Raw genomic sequence first — 22,443 nt, 5'->3', positions numbered from 1 at the left:
TTATATAAATCTTAAACGTACAGCTCATGAGTTTTTGCGTATATATAGTGCCATGTAATTCCCCCACAGATAAAGATATTGAACATTTCCAGAAGCTTCCTTTCCCACTCAACACACACCCAGGAGGTACCTACTATTCTATCACCATGCATTTATTTTTCTTCTTCTTTAACTTCATATAAATGGTACCAAACAGTATGGAGTCTTGGGTTTGGCTTCGTCCTCTCTATTAGATTCATTCGTATTGTTGCATGTAGCTGTAGCTTTAAAAAAAAAAATTTTTTTAATGTTTATTTATTTTTGACAGAGAGAGAGGGAGAGACAGACTCCAAAGCAGGCTCCAGGCTCTGAGCTGTCAGCACAGAGCCCGACACGGGGCTTGGACCCATGAGATGTGAGATCATGACCTGAGCTGAAGTCAGCAGCTCAACCGACTGAGCCACCCAGGTGCCCTGAGCTGTAGTTTTTGTTTGTTTGTTTCTTTTTGAGTTTTATTTATTTAAGTAATTTCTGCACCCAATGTGGGGCTCGAGCTCACAACCCCAAGATCACGAGTCACATGTTTTTCTAAGCCAGCCAGTTGCCCTTAGCTGTAGTATTTTAAAGTATTATTATTATGGCAGTTAGTATCCCATGGCACAAACAGAGCACTTTTTTTTTTTTTAATTTTTTTTTTTTCCCAACGTTTATTTATTTTTGGGACAGAGAGAGACAGAGCATGAACGGGGGAGGGGCAGACAGAGAGGGAGACACAGAATCGGAAACCGGCTCCAGGCTCTGAGCCATCAGCCCAGAGCCCGACGCGGGGCTCGAACTCCCGGACCGCGAGATCGTGACCTGGCTGAAGTCGGACGCTTAACCGACTGCGCCACCCAGGCGCCCCGAGCACTTTTTTTTTAATCCTTACTATTATTATTGGACATCTGGTTTATTTTCAATTTGTGGTTATTATGAGTAAAGGTGCCATGAACATTCTTACACAGATATTCACATAAGCACTTGGATATTGTTATGGGCTGAATTGTGGCCCCCACTAAATTCATGTGTTAAAGTCCTAACTCCTCGTATCTCAGAATGTGACTATGTTTGGAGACAGGCTCTCTGTAGAGGTAATTAATTTAAAAAGATGTCATTAGGGTCAACCTTAATCCAATATGCCTGGTGCCCTTACAAGAAGAGGAAGTCTGGGGGCACCTGGGTGGCTCAGTCGGTTGAACGTCCGACCTCGGCTCAGGTTATGATCTCACGGGTTGTGAGTTCGAGCTTTGCGTCGGGCTCTGTGCTAACAGCTCCGAGCCTGGAACCTGCTTCAGACTGTGCGTCTCCCTCTCTCTCAGCTCCTGCCCTGCTCACACTCTCACTCTCAAAATAAATAAACATAAAAAATAACAATAAAAGAAGAGGAAATCTAGACACAGACATTAACAGAAGGAAGGTGATTCGAAGATACGGGGGGAGACAGCCATCTCTAAACCCAGGAAGAAACACCTGCAGCAGAGCCTTCCCTCACAGCCTCAGAAGGAATAAAGCCCGTAGACTTTGACCTTGGACTTCTAGCCTCCAGAACCGTGAGAAAATAAATTTCTGTTGTTTAACCCACCTAACCTGTGGTACTTTGTTACAGCGGCCCTAGCAAACGAATACAGGCATAGATACACCTAAGAATGGAATTGTCAGGTCACAGATCTTCCTCCGCTTACGATGATATTAAGGTCTCAATAAGCCCACCATACGTTGAAAATACTACAAGTCGAAAATGCATTGGATACGCCTAACCTACGGAACATCGTAGCTGATAGCCTCTCCTACCTAAAATGTGCTCAGAGCACTTATATCAACCTCCACTTGAGCAAAATCGTGTGATATAAAGTCTATTGTACGATTAAGTGTTGAATGTCTCATGTGATTTATTGAATAGTGCGCTGAAAGTGAAAGACAGAACGGTCGTGTGGGTAGAGAATGATTGTCGGTGTGTTTGTTGACCTTCATGGCTGTGTGGCTGCTGGGGGCTGTGGCTCACCGCCCCCCGGCCAACATCACAAGAGAGGATCGGATCGCATGTCGGTAGCCTGGGAAAAGATCCAAATTCGAAACTGGAAATCTAGATTCTACTGTATACCTATCGCTTTTGCACCAAGGTAAAGTTGAAAAACCATCGTAAGTTGGGGACTGTCGGTATGTATGATTCATGCTGGTAAATACTAGTTCTGAACAGCATGTGAGTTAAATGGAAAACTCGAGAAAAATTATATACACTTCATGTCTATAAACACACGTTTTGTGTGTTTATAGATATAAATATAGATACCGATATTTCCAGATAGAAATAAAGGCAAATATAAATCATTGGTAGAAGGAAACGCCTCAGAAAACTTGATGCAGATTTTTCTTCTTTTTGTCTGTTTTCTGTAATTAACACGACTTACTTGTGCAATATAGAAATAGAATACTTACTACAAGTTTAATAGTGGCCACTCTGAGCGATAGGATTAATGGCGACCTGTATTTTATATTACGCTGGGCTTTATATTTCCTGATTTTCTACAATAGACATAACTTACTTTTTATAACCAGAGGAGAGAAATGTTCCCAATAATAAAAAGAGAAAACAGGAAGGAAATACAGTAATATGCTGCTGTCACTGATCTCTGGGTATTCACATCAAGGAAATCGGCAAACATTCCAGACCACGGCTTGATTTATTGTTCTCTTGACTCTCTCGATTGAAGGAAGTGACCGAAAAAAGGTTAATAATTTATTCAGGTCAAGGTTAAAAGTGTGTCATTTCTGTCACCATGACATTACAACAGCAAAAAAATTGAGATTTAGGATTTTTGCTGCCTTTTCTTTACCTGAATTATCTCGTTTTCCACCTCATATAGTGATCATATGTTACTTATAATAAGGGTCTGGGGAAAAGAGTTTCTTCTAAAAATGAGCGGGAAATAAACCGCAAAGCTGTGAGTTCTAGAACGTGTAACACTATCATATGTCGACAATTGCTGACGGCAGCTATTATGACCACACCCCTATCTATTATTTTCTGTGTTTATTGTATGTACTTCTGACCAAACTGTGATCCTTCGTCAACTGGAAGGTGCCTACAGATTTCAGGGATGTTCAAACGTGAGAGAGGAAAAATGCATCCTAGAATGGACAACGTTTGATGAGTAGCATCACACGCATCACGGAAGAGGCAAAGGGCTTTCCAGATCTCGGGGCTTGGGCAGGCCTCGGGGGCTGGGTGGGAGGAAGCAGAGCCCAAGGGGCAGACCGCAGCTGGAAGACCTGAGATCCTCACCCTGACCCCCACTCCCTGGGGGCCAAGGGTGAAAGAGTCACCCACTCACCACGTGGTTCCCTCTCTAGAGGACACCCACTCACGGGGGCAGGGAACGGTGACGTTTAATTGGCTATAACGTCTGGAGAACACTTTGAAGATGAAAAGTGCCAGGTGGCTATCATCACCCTACACTTCTTAAGATGATACATGGAATAATAATAAAGTTCTCCCCCACTGGGCCTTTCATCCGTGGATTTCAAAGCACTTAGCGAACCTTAATTAACTCCCAACACCTCTATGAAGTAGGCATTAATAGCCTCTTGGCTGAGATGGAGAGACAAAGGAGGGCGAGTGACTGGCCCAGGCCCTCAGAGAGTCAGAGACAAGTCATTGTGAAAGCATTCATTCCCGAGACCCACATCTGTCCATGCCTCTCGCGAAGCGCTAGAGACACCCCGGCTGGGGCTGGCGAGGCTCACAAGTGCCTGTGGTGAAACTGTAGGGAATTTTGTAAACCAGCTGTGAAACAAAGCCGCTATTTAAAATTCAATGATATTGGTGTAACGTTAAATACACTACGTTGAAAACAGAAGCGGTGAAAATTCAAAACGTCGCTACGTTTTACTGTTATCCGTGCTCGTTGGGTTAATTACACCTGTAGTATCCGTAAGGTGGAAATGGCATCGTGTGGTGTGCTCTTGGGTGTCACTCCCCGATTTCCTGTTCAGTGATGTTCACGCTGGTCACCTGAAATCAGCCCCGGTCAGAGCAGGTACACCGCGGAAACTGACAAGCGCTACGGACCAAGGCTTGATTTGTTGCCCTCTGGACCATCTGCACTTAAGGACGAGAGAGGGAAAGTGTTGATGATGCAGGTTCAGGCTAATAGTGTGTCATTTACGTCACTTCTTCCACGGTGAATACCGTACAGAGAAACCTCGGGCGCCTGGGTGGCTCAGTCGGTTCAGCGTTTGCCTTTGGCTCAGGTCATGATCTCACCGTTCATGAGTTCGAGCCCCGAACCGGGCTCACTGCTGTCAGCATGGAGCCCGCTTTGAAAACCATTATCCAATTCAGGAAAGGCGTCCCTCCCATCGCTGACTAACAAGGAAATTCTACATGCATCTATGTCACTTCCCTCTCACCTTCCTTGTCACATCAGTAAGTGAAAATACCAGTCAACGTGCACGTCAGGACTATCTTTCTTCACCCGCAGTCATGGGTTGGCTGCAGACGTTAAGAGCGTGACAGAAATCTATGAAAGCATCGGTTGGCCGTATGGAATGTACAATTCAAAAAATTTGTATTTTATTTAATTGTGCGTGACGGGTTCTTTATGTTGGTACCCTTGATTATTACGTATGCCTTTTTTTTTTTTTTGAAAGCCTGATTTACTAACACACCATTGGTAGACCTACGCACGGGCAAGGCTCAGGCCCTGTCCCGATCAAACTGCCAGACGACCGGTACTTCTGGTGTGAAGAGCTATGGTGGCAGCTTTAGCGTGAAGCTGGGCTTCTGGGCCCATCAACCCACCTGGGAGGGGCCCTAGTTCTGTGTTCACGGGATCAAACATTTTGTAAAATTCACAAAGATGTCTGAATGGTAATTGTAAGGCCACGGCCTCTTTCCAGTCTGACTCGCCCTCTGTTTCACTGTGCCCCGTGTCCACTAGCATTGGAGTGGCCTTGGCATTCTGGGGGACCCAGCCAAGAACCTGAATGGGGGATGCCTTTAGTTTGGGTTCCATGAGATGTATTTATGTCACTCACAGTCATGTCCACAGGTAAGGAAGTCAACAGTAGGCATTATAGTGGAGCAGTGGTCTCCAGGAAGAAGCCTACAGTCCATGTGTTAATCCACTCAGCGTGGTGAGCCCCAGAAATTGTGGACAGTGGACGACAAACGAGATTTGAAATGTGCGGAGCCAGAAGCCAGCCTAGGGGAAATCCATCCAGCCATCGGCCACGTACAGTTGAAGCAGAAACTCTGATCCTCATTAATGTCTGGTCAAAACAAAAATCCTCTTACCTCCTGATGGGAATAACCCGGTGATGTAGCCTGTACAATTATAAACGCACATTCTTTTCTTTTATTTATTAACTTACACACATTTTTAGTGTTAAGCATTACAAAAAATTTAAATTCCAGTATGTATTTTTTTCTTATATTTATTTATTTTTGAGAGAGACAGAGATAGAGGGTGAGCAGGGGAGGGGCAGAGAGAGAGGGAGACACAGAATCCGAAGCAGGCTCCAGGCTCCGAGCTGTCAGCACACAGCCCGACACGGGGCTCGAACTCACGGAGTGTGAGATCATGACCTGAGCCAAAGTTGGACGCTCAAACGACCGAGCCCCCGAGGTGCCCCATTTGTTTTATTTTTTGATGGAAATTGCATAAAGCAGGATGAATCAGAATCCTGAGTCTGGATGGCACAAACCTGTAGCAGGACCACAAACCTCAAGTATGTGAGGTCGCATACTTGAAGTGTCCCAACATTAAATGATAAACACATCTCAATCTGCTAATGGGAAGGATTTCATTATCTTTCTAATTTCCTATGGAAAATAACATTGCAAAATCATCGTCCTATGAAGAGGCAATTCAAGAATATGCGATCACGGGCCACCTGGGTGGCTCATTCCGTTAAGTGTCCGACCCTTGGTTTCGGCTCGAGTCATGATCTCGTGGTTCGTGAGTTCGAGCCCTGCATCCGTCTCTGTCCTGACAACGTGGAGCCTGCTTGAGATTCTCTCTCTCCCTCTGTCTCTGCTCCTCCCCTGCATGTGTCCTCTCTCTCTTTCTCTCAAAATAAATAAATAACCTTTAAAAAAGAATATATAGTCAAAACATGTAGGAATCAAATATAAAGGTGGGAGTTATTTAATGTAAACATGTGTAGTATTTGCCAGCTTGTAAAAGTTTGTAATTTTTGCAATTTATTCAATCCTTCTTATTAAATATGCGGTTTTATACCTAATTCTACATTCATAATTTGGATTCTTTTTCTTAAAGAAGATCTCCCCCAATGTATAGAAATTTCAGCTGCCATGAAACCCAGGAGAGCCCCCTGCTGGGGTAAACACAGGTGAGCACCAGGAGGGGTGGCTGCAGCGGGGGAGGTCAGGGTGGGGGGAAGCTTTGTGGGGAAGATGCTTCGGACCCAGAGGGACGAGTGGGAAAGGGGGAAATTGCTGACCCTCCCTCCTCCCCTTTCTTTGTTCCATCCACCTTCCCTGGAGGATTGAGTGGTCAGAGCCCCAAGGACACAGTGAGTGAGCCCCCAGGCAGAAGAATACAGCCCCTCCTTCCTTCCCCAAGAGAAAGGGCTAGCCCAGACGCACTCTTAGACGCTGGGATATGCCCCACTGTGAAAACAGCCCCTGGTCTGCGGAAGGCAAATGACACCCCACTCCCACTGCCCACCCCACCCACGTGTCTTGTTTGGGTCCTAGGTTGGCTGCGATCCACCATGAAGAAAGCAGAGTACGTGATTGAAAGGTAAGGACTGCCAACCTGCAAGGGAGGGCAAAAGAAGTGTGAAAAGGGCATCGTGATTTAAAACAAGAGCATCATAATTAAAAAAAAGAAATACTGGGGCACCTGGGTGGCTTAGTCAGTGGAGCGTCTGACTCTTGATTTCGGCTCAGGTCATGATCCCAGGGTTGTGAGATCGAGCCCTACGTTGGGTTCTATATTGAGCACTGAGCCCGCTTAAGATTCTTTCTCTCTCTCTCTCCCCTTCCCTCAGTCACTCTCTCTCTCTCTCTTTCAAAAAAAAAAAAATACATATCTACACACACACCCACATATATGTGTGTACATGTGTGTATGTAAGTATATGTTTTAATAGTATATGTATGTGCATATACATATGCATATATATATTTATACCTTTATACCTTTATACCTTTATAGTGTGTGTGTGTGGAGTATTCCAGACAGATTCCAAACTACAAGGATGTGAACACAATCCCATATCCTAGCCAGCTCCACTGAGGCCTGACCTCACCCAAGACCTCCTTCCAAAGACTTCCCAGAGAATTCTGAGTCTTCAAATGGCACTATTGGGATTTAAACTTTTCCGTGAGAATAAAGTCCTGCCGTGTTAGGAAAATCCTAGACTCAACCCTGAGGCTTGAAAGCAAGCAGCACCTCAGATCACCTCTTGCCACCTGGCCCCCTCCTGAAACCTTGGCCCTGACCCCTTCCGTCCACATGTCTGGATTACAGCAGTGTTTTGGCCACTGAGTGGGATGATGGGACACTGCCTGACTCTTGGACACCCATTGGACACCGGTCAGCAGACAGGCCTATCAGAGCAGTAAGTTACAGGATGGTCCAGAAGCAGCTTTCATCTTGGGAAGCATATTTAGGAGGACATGTAACTCCTAACAGAGTTCCCCAGCTGAGAGGGAGTGAGAGTCCAGCCAAGTTCAAGAACACATTCCACCAGTCTCAACCAACAAGGCCAAAGGCCAAGCAGAGAGGGCCAACATCTGTCAACTGGACAGTATGTGCACCTGCCCAGTCCGGCTTCCCCAGTCTGTCCCCTCCACGCTCATCACTTCCCTCCCACACTGTCACAGAAGAAACCATTTTATGTCACACGTGATTGGTCAAAAGCAGGTGCCTGGGCTGGCCTGGGCCAATCACACTATGTTCCTAAGAAATGTGAGACTCAGCCCGGAAAGAGAGCCAGGTCTCCGGTGGCTGAAGTTGTGTGTATGAGCCCGTGGAGCAGGGTGGCTGGGCTACATGGGGTCCACTGTATGGACAAAGCCCATGAGAGGAGAGGGGGACTGGTGGAGGCAAGACGGAAAGGTGCGGGGTAGAGATATCTCAACAAAGTCTCAGTTCCTGGTTCCACGTGGTCCTGAGCCCCTCCCCTGCTCTCTGCCTCTCTTACTGTTCTTTGGACTTCATATTACTCCTCAGTATTCTTCCAGGAAAGTCTCTCTTTTTGCTGAGCTAGTTGGACGTTAGTAGCTTGAATAGAATAGTCCTATTATAACCGCAAAGGATGCTAAGTTGACTCTTTCAAAGAGCTTTACGGGGCTTCTACTTAAATGTGCGGTCTGATGTGTAAATTGTGGGCACATGGTTCCTGAACACTGAAGGTTAACCATCAGGGTGATGCTTGAATCCCAAAGATAAAACCCAAGCACACATCCAAAGTCGAAAGATGATTTCACACAGAGTTAGAGTTAGAAGTAAACTTTTAAGGCCGCCTAATCCAGTTCACATCTGGCACCTTTCTACTTCCCAAAGGACTTCAACCCATTTTCAGAATGTTATTGTCGAAAGATCTTTCTAGGCTGAGACAAAAATCTGCTTTCTTATAACTTCCAACCACTGGTTCTTAATTATATACCCTGGAGCTCTACAAAATAGATCAAAGTCTTCTTCCAAATGATAGCACCTAAAATATTTAACATCAAAATACTGTTATTATTATTCCTATTTATTGAGCAATGACTACAAGCCAGCGCACGTTCGTTGCTTTTAATTCTCATTGCATGCTGAGAAGGGGATAGTGTGCAGAGCCTCAGTTTACCAGCGAGGACCCTGAGATCATGTGGGATGATGCTGAGGGCGGAGACTGAAGGGAGACAGGTCACGAGCTAGGAGCTGGATCCTCAGATGTCACCACCTTCCAACAAGAAATTCCTAGGGACCTAGAACCTGAACCTGGCCTTCCAGGTCATCCTGAACTTATATATGTCATGATGAGACAATGGGGCTCACTTCACGTGTTTTGGCTTGATTGCTTTGAATGTCTAGCTATTTGGGCCTGTGGTGGTGGGGGGGGGGGGCGGTTCTGAGTCGGGCAAACACTAGGGGCCAGCCTGGTGGAAACTCCAGGAGACACCACCTCTTGGTGAACGGCAGCTGAACATTCTCTTCCATCTCAAGTCCTTACTGTATACTCTTCAGAATTCTATGGCCTCAGGGGGTTCCTACAAGGACAGGGTTGGTGGGACTTGGCCTTTTGTCCACATCTCCATCCCACTGTCACTGGCTTCTGCCCCTCCAGTCTCAGATGCCCTAGGCCAGCGTGGCTGAAATCCCAGGTCGACACGTAGGGGGCACATTTTCTACCCATGTAAAACAAACCGCCCAAAACATACTGGGGTAAAACAACCACTATGTTATCCTGACAGTTTCTCTGGGCAGCAACTTGGACACAGTGAGGGTAGTTCTCTCTGTTTCACAACGTCGGGTGCCTCGGAGGGAAGACGACGCAGTGGCACATCCAGCAGGGGCTGGGATCGTCTGCACGTGTCGTCCCTCACACATCTGATGGTTGATATCAGTTGTCAGCGGGCTGTTGGCCTACTCATGGCCTCTCTATGTGGCCTTTCCACATGGCGAGTCCGGGCTTTCTCATAGCACGTGACTAGGTTTCGAAAAGCCCAAAGAGGGGCGCCTGGGTGGCTTGGTCGGTTAAGCGTCCGACTTCGGCTCAGGTCATGATCTTACGGTCCATGAGTTCGAGCCCCGAGTCAGGCTCCGTGCTGACAGCTCAGAGCCTGGAGCCTGTTTCGGATTCTGTGTCTCCCTCTCTTTCTGCCCCTCCTCTGTTCATGCTCTATCTCTCTCTGTCTCAAAAATAAATAAACGTTAAAAAAAAAAATTTAGAGGGGGCGCCTGGGTGGCGCAGTCGGTTAGGCGTCCGACTTCAGCCAGGTCACGATCTCGCGGTCCGTGAGTTCGAGCCCCGCATCAGGCTCTGGGCTGATGGCTCAGAGCCTGGAGCCTGTTTCTGATTCTGTGTCTCCCTCTCTCTCTGCCCCTCCCCCGTTCATGCTCTGTCTCTCTCTGTCCCAAAAATGAATAAAAACGTTGAAAAAAAATTAAAAAAAAAAATTTAGAAAAGCCCAAAAAGAGCAAGAGGGACATGCATGCATTTTCGTGCTTTCACTTCAGAAGTCACCGGACATCACCTCTGCCATATTCAATTGGTTGAGGCCGTCACAAAGGTCTTCCCAGGTTTGAGGGAGAGTATGTGGACCCCACTGCTCAAGGGGAGGATTGTCACAGTATATAAAGAACACGTGGGATGGGAGATGCTGGTGTAGCTCTTTCGGGAAAGAACAATTTGCCACAGGGAGGTAAAGAAGGGGGAACAAAAAACCACTCAAAGAGACCCTACTCTGTATCAGATTCTCTGTACCAAGAGCCACCGACCTTACCGTGTGGGGGTGCCTATTCTGATTTTGCAGATACGAAGGCTGAGACTCCGAGGGATTCGGGTACTTGTTCAAGGCCACACAGAAATCGATGGTGTATACCAGTGGCTCTTAAACTTGAGTGAGTTCATCCTTGGACAACCAGCCCCGGAGATGTCAATTCAATAAGTCTGGGAAGGGACCCAAGAAGTCACATCTCTAACAAGTTCCTAGATGGTGCCGATGATGCTGGCCCAGTGATCACCCTCTGAGAACTGTTGGCATGTAGTTTTCGAATCTACACCCAGGTAGACTTGTACCCCGTCATACAGCGTGCCGTGGAGAGCAATGCTTCCAAAGGAATGCTGTGAGACGCCATCAATAACACAAGAAAAATGTATCTAAGTTGGAAACGCTTCACTCTGACAACCCACAGACGTCCTCTTCCATGGATACTGAGGGTTGGAAGTAAGAGATATACCTGAAGCCCAAAGGACCTGACCCCAAGCTTCCTTCATGGACTAGGACCCTGTGAAGAGGCCAGAGAGGTCAAAAGAGACCTGTTTTGGAGGTGGAGGAAGAGAAAGGGTAGTGAGTAGTCTTCAGGGTTTTCTACCCTGTGTTTCCAGTTCTTGCATATCTAAGATTGTACTTTCGGGCCCGCCTACTCTGGGTGGGAGCCGGTAGGTAGTTCTCACCAATGAATCCAAGAAAAAGTGGTGTTGCTTCCATGCTGAAGCATTTAATTGCCAACGAGAGACCCTTCAGGGCTCTCTCTTCCCTCTGCTACAATGGCTGGGAATGTCCATGATGGTGGCTGCTGTGTCAGCTTGCCACAGAACACCTGCCGACCCGTGATGGACACACGCGGGGAGTGAGCCACAGACAGTTGCTGAGATTCGAAGGATTTTTGTTACTGCAGCAAAAACTAGCCTTTCCTAACTGATACGGGAGAAAGGAAAGAGAAGGAACATCCAAGGAGCATTATGAATAGATCCAAACGAGACTGATTGGAAGAAATAAATCCACATTTCTGCAGTTCAAGGCCACAGTCTCCGGCTGCTGTGAAATCTATGACCTTCTTATGGTGAGATTCTTCTGCCTGTCTTCCAGATTTTGCAGGCTAATCGGGGTGGGGGGTGGGGAGCAGCTTGGACCATCTGTTCTTTGTCATTCCTGACCCCAACTCTTGGATTTAACCTGTTCCAGCAAGATCTGTTCCCTTTCACATGGATCTGGTCTGAAAGGCAACTTTGATACTGGCCTAGAGCCAGACTCAAGACTCAGATTCTAAGCCTCCTTCTCCTCACTTACCCTCGGCCCCGGGTCTGCTCAGCCACACACTCTGTCTTCTGCAGGTCAGCAAAGACGCCAAGTCTTTGTCAATGCAGTGCCACTGGTGCTCCCCCTGCCCCCCGCTCACTGAGTGTCCTTTGGAAGATGCCCGGGGCTGACAGCCAGCATGCATGGCATTCCTGAAAGTGTGCTTTGCCAGGCAGGCTGAAGGGGAAGCTTTGTGCTGCTAGGTTCCCAGCTCCCAGCACCCCGCCAATGATCAAGGGGCCTGGTTCAGACCATCACTTCGCCTGATGGAAACAGAGGGCCTGAGTCCAGGCAGAAGCAGCTGAGACCCAAGCCTTGGGGGCTGGTGGAAGGGGGGGCGGGGCTGGAGCTAGCCTGAGCCCTTCCCCCACTGCCATCTGCTCCTCAAGGGTTTTACTGCTATCTGGCTAAGTTCAAGAGAGAAAAAAAAAAAAAACAAAGCAAATTAGTGAAAAAATAACATGAAAGGTGGAAACAACTTGTGTTTAGAATCCGATTTCTTTTAAATATATTTTCGCCATCTTTAGCTCTATGGTCCCATGTTTCATCAAACATTGAAAACTTTGAAACTTTCATCATACTTTGAAAAAGAGAACCAAAGAAATGTTGGCATGCCCTTAGTGCAATCGGGGGTCACTCCAGGAGTCTCTGAAGTCTAGAAGCCTTCCATGCCTTCCTGACATCATGCCAAACCGTATCCTAGGTGCCATCCTTCTATGCAACAAGGTCATGTGACTTAGGCTCAGCCAATCAGAAACACCTTCATGGGACATGGATTCAGGGGTGATTCCAAAAATCAGGCCCAGCACAAAATCCGTTTAGTAAAAGATGGCTGTGTAAACATCTGGTTTCTAGCATAGACCCCAAACTGCCAGAGGCAGAGGCTGTATCTGCAGTGGGGTCCTGGGCTCTGCCTACCATTGTCCTAAGGAGTGGCCAGTTGGATGGACCAATTCCCTCATTCAAAAAAATATTAACTGAGCACTTGCTGTGCTCCAGGCAGGCCATGACAGGACCCTGCCCTCGTGGGGTTTACAATACATTCAAGGGGATCGACTTTCACCAGATAATCACAAACTAATGTAACGTTGCAGTTGTAGCAAGTACTTTGAAGAAGAAAAACCAGAGTAAATAGGTGCTTCAAACTTGGGAGATGTGATCCCATCAGGGAGGTAACAAAGGCTTACTGAGGAAATGATACTTGCAGCAGAAACAATGCTATGTGGTCATCAGACTTCCATTTTCCTCCTGGGCACATAAGAAGATTACATTTCCTGGCCTTTCTTGCATCTGGTGGGTCCATGTGACTAGGTTTTGGCCAATGGCATAAAGGCAGAATGAGGGAAGCCATTTCCAGCAAATATCCTACATGCAATCTTCTACACTGTCACTTGGCCATCTCCAAGATGGTGGAGCCAGATGATGGGACGATTCTGGATCTCTGAGTGGTTGCTTCGAGGAGTCACCTGGGAGAGCTGAGAGACACAGCAGACTTTAGTGGTGGTAGGAAACAGACCTTTGTCGTGTTAAGCCATTGAGTTTCAAAGGCTGTTTGTTACCACACCTTAGCCCTATCCTACCCTAACTGATACACTGTTGGGCAGAGAGGGATAAGAAGGGGTTAAATATATAAAGAGAGAGGAGATGAAAACATTCTGGGCAGAGAGAATGGCCCTTTCCAAAGACTTGTGATGGGAGGGAGACGGCGAGAAGGAGAAACTGGAAAAGGCCAACGAGGGTGGATGGAGTGAGCGACAGTGGGGTTCAGAAGAAGGTTATGGAGGGTGGCAGAGATAGGAACCACTGGCCAAGCGTAAGAGTTATGTCTGCAAGAGTCGTGCGTGCTCACATTCCTACTGCCCAGATACTCTGGCTGGGGTCCTGTCTGTTTGTTTTCAAGCCAGAGACCCTGGAGTTCTTCACTGTTAGCCTTCCTCACTCCCAGATGCTGATGGCCTTGAGAAGAAGCTGTACTTTTCCATTCTACAGTAAGCTGCCCACATCAAAGCCCAAGAAGCCACAGGCATTTGGGGAGTCGTGGGTCAGATATTTAATTATTCTAATCTAGAAGTCTACTCTCCCCACCCTGCCAAGAACACAAAGTTCCTTTTCGAAAACTAGGATAGTTCATTGGAAGGCTTGAATCTCATCCTTGATCACAAAGCTCTCAGACTCACCTCAAGACCCCCAGAGCTTGGGAACACACAGAAACCTCCCCTCACCCACAGTCGTGGACCACGCAGGAAGCCTCCAGTGTTTGCAGAGGGTGGTGGTAGTTGTTTGCTGTTTTTATTTACTTTTAAGAAAAGCCACCTTCAAAATGGAGAGATGAGAGTGGGCCTATATTTCCAAACACCTTTTGTTGATCCGATTAAATCAGATAAAGAAATTACTATAAAAATATTGCCTCATCTACAAAGCTTAGGATATTTTTTCCCTTTTGCTCTTTTTTTTTTTATCTTTGAGAAAGATAATGAAAGAGGAAGCTTGAAACCCCATTTCTATTGATGTTCGAACATACTGCTGGATTTAAGAACCAGAAGAGATCAAAGGGAATGGGTCCCATTTCGATAAAATTATAGCAGCTCTGGAAGAGGGTGTGGGGCTCATTTAGGAACTCAGCGGCAAGGAGTTGTTAACACACCTTCATCTGAGCCAAGGACAGAAGGAAAAATGCCTGGGATTCCGGGGGATTAATTAGGAGCGTGGCTAATAACGTTATAGCAGCTGCACACACGTTCGGCTGATGCCTTTCCCGCAACAAACCCTTCAAGTCCTCGACGTAAGTCCCATCCAAAGGAGAAATGGATGGTGGTGACTCCAGCGTAGTTCCAAAGGAGACTTCTGTTCTGAAAATTTAACTGGCCTTGGGTCCTTATATCTGTTCTCATTGGAATCTGGGGTGAGAGGAACAGAGGCGGAAACAGTGTGGCGGGGAAGGAACCCAAAACAGTTCCTATCAGCTTTGACTAAATGGCTTACTGTTTCCCTCTTAAAATGCATCTTCCAGTAGATTTCTGTTTTCCCTCCAACCGCCAGAGTCGGTGGGGGCTTCTTGCCCGACAGCTGATTATCCAGTGGCTAGGCTGTTGGGCGGGTGTGGCAAAGCAGGTGGAAATATTTGGGCAAAACCCACCTGGGTGGGTTCTCGTGAACACACTCTCGATGGCTGCCTTATTGGCCGGCGCTGATATTAAGAACTGATGATCTGGTTATTGTAATAGCTCTGTAGGGTGCCTGATGGTGGCTGTGCTTGTGGTGAGCACAGCATAATGTATAGAGTTGTGGAGTCACCAAGTTGCACATCTGAAAGCCGTGCCATATGGTGTGTCAACTATACTTCAGCTTAAAAAAAGAATGAAAGGAAATCAGCGAAAGAACTAAACCGTAGTGTGAGAATTCACGCCTCTCCGAGTAGAGATGAGAAAGTGCCCCTGTTTGTTTGTATCGAATGGTAACATGAACATTTCAGGGTGCCGTCCCAATCCTTTGCTCCTGTATCCATGCCAATCTAGAGAGCAGGGCGTCAAAAAGCCCCGATAACCATTTTCATCCTAAAGTAGTCGTTGCAATTGAAAACAAACACTCATGGATGCCACTTTCAACCATCAGCTGAAGTAGGATTCCACACATACCAAATGTTTTTGGTCTTGGCTTAATTCACACGTAACCAGGAAGGTGAACTAATTTCAAAAAGTCGGTAGAATCAGTTTTTAAAGCATGAGTTGTCCCTGCTTCTCCACTGCCACTTTAATGGAAGAAACGATAATATTACTAATAGCTAGAACTGGCTTAGCGACCAGTAAGTAATGCACCGTACCGCGTGCTTGACATTCAATGTGCCATTTAAGTTATGCAGAACTTGGACATGAACCTTCGCTTTAAAAAAATTAGCCATCCCGCAACCTTGGTGAGACCTAGGTTGGTCTACCCACAGCTGAATGCATCAATGGTGAAGGCAGGATTTCTAACGCAGCGGCAAATAATAGTCCAAATTTTAAACCAACTGACCAACAAAAAAACAACTCTCATCCTCCCAGGGAATACTCGTTTCTCACATCTTGGAAAAGCATTAATAGAAAAACACCTCGTTATTCAGTGCAACCTATTGACAGTAGCATAATGTAGTTACCCCACATCATGTTCTTGCTAAATGATAGGCACAGAGCTGAGCGTTTTACATACACCATCTCATGTAATCCTCACAACAATCCCATGAAGTACGTACTTCTGTCTGTTTTTCAAATAAGGAAAACTGAGAATCAGAGATATGAAATATTTGCGGAGTTCACGCAGCCTCTGAGTGGTAGAAATAGGATTTGAAACCACGGCGTTCCGAATCGCGTTCCACGATCCACATGTTTCCCTTTACTGCCACCATAGTTGTGATTCCCATCATGACTCACTTCTACCCCGGTGGGTTCCTCCTCTAGTCCCAGTCTTCTGCAAGGTACCAGCATCCAGGCATCCCACCCAAAGACCCATGAGTTTTGACCTCCGTGTTTTGCCCTACCCAATATTTAAAAAAAATTTTTTTAATGTTTATTTATTTTTGAGAGAGAGACAGAGACAGAGCATGAGTGGGAGAGGGGAAGAGAGAGAGAAAGACACAGAATTGGAAGCAGGCTCCAGGCTCTGAGCTGTCAGCACAGAGCCTGATGTGGGGCTAGAACTCACGAGCTGTGAGATCGTGACCTGAGCCGAAGTCAGCCGCTTAACCGACTGAGCCACCCAGGGGCCCCTGCCCTACCCATCTTTAATCCATCATCGAACCCCAGCTCCCATCCCATTATCTCTTAGTGAGTGCCCCCTCTCCACGCCCCATGCCCACATTTGGATCTTCTAATAACAGGCTACAAGAATATAAAAACATAGCATTTGTAAATGAAAAACACCTGAAGCATAGCCAGAGGATTGCCACAGGGCTGAAAATCCCCCATTACGGGCAGGAGGAAGAAAAAACAACAACAAATAAACTCTATCTTGAAAATTTTAAATCCTGCCCCCACCCCCACTGCAACATACCCCTACATCTCTCTGGCTATGAAAATTGATACACCTGTTTTGGAAAATAATTTGGCCACATATATCAAGAACCATAAAAATGTTCCTCTCCTTTGATCCGGTAATCCCACTCCCAGAAATTTACTTGAGGGAAATAATTCAGAAGAAGAAGGAGGAGGAGGAGGAGCAGGAGGAGAAGGAGAAGAAGAAGAAGAAGAAGAAGAAGAAGAAGAAGAAGAAGAAAGAAGAAGGAGGAGAAAGAGAAGGAGAAGGAGAAGGAGAAGGAGAAGCAGGAGAAAAGTGCTAGTTGTATACAGCTGTTTGTTACCTCTTTGTAATAGTAAGAATTTAAAGGCAAAAGAAATGTCGAATGTGGAAGAGTGAAGAGGTAAATTTCAGTGTGATTAACTCAGTGGTATATTAGGCGAGTGCAAAAGCAATAAATATGGTCACTAGGTAGAATGTTGGAAAATATACAGGAAATAACGCTGAATGAAATATTTATGCTCCACAATTATGGCTACGTAAAAACTTATATTTTTACAGATGAAAAATGGAGAAATGTAAATAATGTATATGACTGATTCGTGGGGTTATGGCCCTGGCTTCTTTCACGCGTTAGGGCTGGATGAAAATGTCCTTGAGCTCTTTCGATGCATCCTAATGAAGGCAGTGGCTGTGACTGTGAAAGGGGGACTCCAACCCCAGACCCGCGCAAGGAGGGGCTTCCTGCCTCTTTCGCAGAATGGCATGTAAGGGAATCGTCCAGCTCCCCAGACAGGGGCATGACTGCTCTGTGTCAGAAACAGCTGGCAGAACCCTCAGAGGCCTCACCATCCAGAGACAGAACCAGCCCTTGTCCCCCTTATGCAGGCAGCCCTGGGTCCTGGTCCCTGAGAGCTAAGGATAGAGCTCGTCCAAGGTCCAAACAGCAAGTCGAGGCTCCCAGCCTCAGAGAAGAGCACAGGTTAGGACCCTGAGGAAGGCAAGCGGAGAATTCAAGAGATTTCTACCAAAGATGGGATTCAGACCCCAGAGGGCATGGAGCCTGGCCTCACTGGTCTGTGGCTGATTGAGGGGAGGCTCCAATCTTGGGGCCCAGCCAGTCTGCTTCTCTGCTGAGCCCACTCGACCACCCACGTGGCATCACCTCCTTTCTTCTCTTTTGTGCCCTTCCTCCCTTTCATCCTGCGTGGCCCCAGTCCTGTCAATGACACCCAAGGGTACAGTCTAGTCCCTCAGCGGGACCCGACACTCACCCATGGTTGACTCACCAGAATGGGTCCCTGAACTTGTGGGTGGACTTGTCAGTCTCGTCCCTACTGAGCGGTCCCAGGCGTGGGTGAGCCGTCCTGTGAGGAAACACCACTTCTTTGCAAACAGGTGCCCAACAATGCCTTTCATCTGGCTGCACACAGAAGGGACCGAGAACCAGGGCTTTGATCAAAACACAGCGGACGGGAAGCCAGCGGGGGCCCCACTGTCCCTCTCCGCCATCTCGGACTTGTCTTCTGAGCAGCTGCCTTCGGATTTTTTTAACAGCATTGTTCAGGGAACAGGGGGTTTTGCCAGGGCTGGCACTGGACTCAAAGGGGTTTGAAACTGGGAGGCTCAGAATCACAATGACGGCTCTTAGCCTTTCCTCTCTTGGCAGGTGTCCTCCACCCATGAGAAGACGGACAAATCCCACCTACAGAGAGGCTCACCGAGGAGAGGCCAGAATTAATTAGCAAGGAGATGTTATAAACAGCAGTTCCTTAAGAAGGGCACTCATTGCCTTCAAGCCCAAAGGTAAATCAAATTAGGCTAATCCAGGATAGACTAGCAAGAATCTGCGTCAAGGAAGACAAATATTCTGTGTTTCCGCACATCACGTGTATGTCAGTAGGTTCACCCACGTTCCCCGGGGCCTGCAGATCCTGAGACGCCGTTTTAAATATGCTGCTTTTCCTCTTCAGTTTTGCAACATGGTGCTGTTATTGTCATTGCCGCTGTTGATTTAAGGCAGGGCATCTCTGCCTGGGCGCTGTTGACAGGTGCCGTGACTCATTCTCCGTCGCGGGGACTGTCCTGTGCCTTGTAGGACGGAGAGAAGCTTCCCTGGCCTCAACCTTCTAGAAGACAGTAGTAGCCCCACCTCAGTTGTGACAACCAGTAATGTCTCCAAACACTACCTGGCATCCCCCGGGGGGCAAAACTGCCACCCCACAGTCTGAGAACCATTGATTTGGGGGGGAAGTGAAAGGGGGGGGGCGTCTGCTCACTTGAAGTAGAATTCAACCGAGCTCCTGCCCAAATGATCGCTTCCCCATAAAGGGACCTCTCTAGGGATGGCACATCGCTCTTTCTGTTGGAACTTGAATGGAAAGATAAAGCTTCGAGTGCTGAAATATCTAGAAAGGAGAATGCGCTACACAAGACAGGCTGTTATGGTTGGTCACGTGGCACATTTGCAACGTTGTTGCTTTAAAATTTCTTTTAATCTTTATTTTTGAGAGAGAGAGAGAGAGAGAGTGCAAGCGGGAGAGGGACAGAGAGAGAGGGAGACACAGAATCCGAAGCTGGCTCCAGGCTCCAAGCTGTCAGCACAGGGCCCAACGCGGGGCTTGAACTCACAGACCACGAGATCACGACCTGAGCTGAAGTCAGACGCTTAACTGACTGAGCCACCCGGGGGGCCCCACAGTGTTGTTGCTTTTAAAATGGCCCTTGGGTGGGCAGGAGTTCTCACAAACTTACCCAACAGATAAAGTAAGGGAACATTTTCTTTTAAGGGGAAAAAAAAAAAAAGAAATTCATCTCGTGATATCTTGAAACGAAGCCCCGTAGAACATTTCCAGTTGTGTTTGGTGTTATTAGCTCGACGGACTGTCTGGGCTGCAGAGGAGCTTAGAAGATTAGTCAGAAATGAAGGCGGCATTTCTGAAGTTCTTACACACGTCGATTTTGTGTAAAGTGATACCCGTCCCCATTGTGTTACCTGTGGCTTTTCCAGCTGTACCTATGAACAAAAGTGAGGTTCGCAGAAAAAAATGATCTGAATTCCTCTCCCCCGGGGAATCTGGAGTATGGGCCACAAGCCTATATTTACTGTTCCTGCAAGGGACGTCCTGTTTAGTTAATAAATGCATATAATGAACATGACGGGCCAGGTACTGCCCTAAGTGGTTCATAAATATTAATCCATTTCGGGGCACCTGGGTGGCTCAGTCGGTTAAGCGGCCAACTTCGGCTCAGGTCATGATCTCGCGGTCCGTGAGTTCGAGCCCTGCATTGGGCTCTGTGCTGATGGCTCAGAGCCTGGAGACTGCTTCGGATTCTGTGTCTCCCTCTCTCTCTGCCCCTCCCCCATTCATGCTCTGTCTCTCTCTGTCCCAAAAATAAATAAACGTTGAAAAAAAAAATTAAAAAAAAAAAATTAATCCATTTCATAACAATTCTGTGAAGTAAATACGATCCTGGTCCCCATGTTGTAAGCGGCCTCACAGAGGCACAGAGAAGGAAAGCAGAGGGCCCGAGGACACACGGCTGGTAGGGGCGGGCCCCCATGTCGTGATACTTTGGAGAATCTTTACAAAGCAGAGGACAAGCTGGGATCGGCCTTCTTGTCCCATTTCTATCGCTTTCGATTTGCCCTCACGTAGACGGCTTGGCTTTGCTGGGCCCAGTTTCCCCAGCTGGAAAAAGGGTGGACTTAGATCAGCGTTTGTGTCCCAGGGCGTGATGTCGTTACTGGTGGAATAAGGGATTATTTGGGGTCATATATGGATAGACATTTTTTTCATTGTTATATATATTTTGTCATGTCTATTTAATATATATAATGTATGTATATGTGTGTGTGTGTGTGTGTGTGTGTATAAAACAGATAAATATTCTCTCTCTTTGTCTTTTGATCCCTACATATATACACGAAATGTCCCCAAACCTGTAATATCAAGGCTGTTGTATGGGATGAGACCACCGTGGATAGTGGCATCAGAGTTGGGAACTGAGCTCAGAACACAGAATCAGAAAGCTAACAGACAAGGTGGGTCCTTGACCCCCACAGTCCCCGCCCTGCCGATGTCAACGCAGTTGGGTGAGGATAACTCCATCCAGGGCCCCCCCGGGCCTGGCCACACTGAGTGCCCTGGAGAGGGGCACGTGATCCAAATCAGCCATCGAGGCCTCCCGGGGCTTTTGCCGGCACAATGGGAAAGCCCAGCACTGCCAGGAGCATCTTGCCACCATTAAGAGGTGACAGGGAGAGGACGGAGACACAGAGGGGCCAGGAGAGGCAGACAGGGCCCCCCCGCCATCTCAGGGCACCCCCTGAGTCTCACAGCCGGCTGGGCAGACACCAGATCTAGCCCTGGACCTGTCCTTTACGTAAGACACACGTCTTCCCCTAGTTTGACTTTGGGTTCTGTTCCTCGCAGAGTCTCCTTTATCACAGGTATGAAGACGGTCTGGGGACTTTGTGACCAGCTGCTGTTTCCTAGGACAGGTGCTGACAGCATCATGGAAAAAGCCACAGCAACTTTGGTGGGGAGAGAGGAGAGACTGGTGTCGCATCCATTCCTCTGCTGGAAGTGACATCTGTGTGTCTCACCGTGTGTCAGACAGCACGGGGGACAGAAGAGAAGCAAACCTCAGGATTGACTTCCCCAAGCCTCAGTTCCTCATCTGTCAAATGGGAATACTAATGTTTCCTGGGCCTAGATGGCATGACATCAGCAACCTGTCTAATGAAGTGTCCTGGCCCAGAAAACGGTCGTGATTGTCATCTTGGTTTTTTTATAAGGTATTGCATTGAATGTCACCCTTACACCAACCCCACACTTCAAAACCATCAACCCCATTTTACTGCAGAGGCACCGGAATTCAGAGAACTTAGGTAACTTGTCCGCTGTCATTCGAGCCAGGTCTGACTCCCCTAACCCAAGTCCTGGGTGCCTTGAAATAACATCCCAGGGTCCAAAGCAAGATCCCAAGGAGCCAATCATCAGAGGCAAAGGGCGTGAAGACCACCGGTGGTGGCTGAGAAGTAAGACAAGATAGTAAAGCGAATTCCCCAAAGAGCTCTTTTATATCCTGCCCACCTTGGAAAGTTCCTCGGAAAATCCTGGGGCTAAGGCTTGGAGGAAAATCAGCTTCATGGAACAAAGGTATAGAATAATCCAGCAACGCGCCCAGTCCCGATGCATCAAGACGAGCTGACATTAATACACGACCACAGATCCCAGATGTTGTTATGGTTGGATTACACGGACTTGGAAAGTTCCGGCATGAAATGCCTGAACGATAACAATAGAAAACAGATCAAAAGCCCAAAGAAAGAAATGAGGAGAAATGAAAAACAGAAGGAACTGCCGGGGAAGATGAAAGCAGAGAATTTCAACTTGACACCAAAGTGGAGCCAGTGTTTAAGGTTCTGCTGGCAGTTGACCCACATCCAGATGAGATTTTTGCAGCATTATATTGGAGGTATGAAATTACCATCTTTGAGTGGTTTCGTAGACTTCTGGGACCTCAGGGTCAAAAGAGTCCCCCAGCAGTCTCCTAAGCTCACCTCTCTCTTTAAATAATCTTGGAGGTGACCAGTGCTTGAATCTGCACAGACCCTGTCATGATGAGTTCCTCCGTAAAGACCAGGGAGGTCAGCAAGCCAGAAGGGG

At 47.2% G+C, this 22,443-nt stretch overlaps 1 long non-coding RNA gene across 2 annotated transcripts; it reads right to left on the bottom strand.

Annotated features, from left to right (window-relative positions):
• Positions 1 to 3,882: 3,882 nt before the first annotated feature.
• LOC123603958 lies at positions 3,883 to 18,291 on the bottom strand. 2 transcript variants are annotated; one of them, XR_006715136.1, is made up of 3 exons: positions 18,058 to 18,291; positions 12,967 to 13,254; positions 3,883 to 4,122 (listed from the first exon to the last, which is right to left on the bottom strand). It is a non-coding gene; the product is annotated as an uncharacterized LOC123603958 (long non-coding RNA). The 2 variants fall into 2 exon arrangements; XR_006715137.1 differs by lacking the exon at positions 3,883 to 4,122 and adding an exon at positions 6,062 to 6,800.
• Between the last annotated feature and the right edge of the window lie 4,152 nt (positions 18,292 to 22,443).

The sequence above is a fragment of the Leopardus geoffroyi genome, chromosome E1, assembly GCF_018350155.1.
Source record: "Leopardus geoffroyi isolate Oge1 chromosome E1, O.geoffroyi_Oge1_pat1.0, whole genome shotgun sequence".
Taxonomy (NCBI): domain Eukaryota; kingdom Metazoa; phylum Chordata; class Mammalia; order Carnivora; family Felidae; genus Leopardus; species Leopardus geoffroyi.
This window is presented reverse-complemented; position numbering and strand designations above follow the sequence as displayed.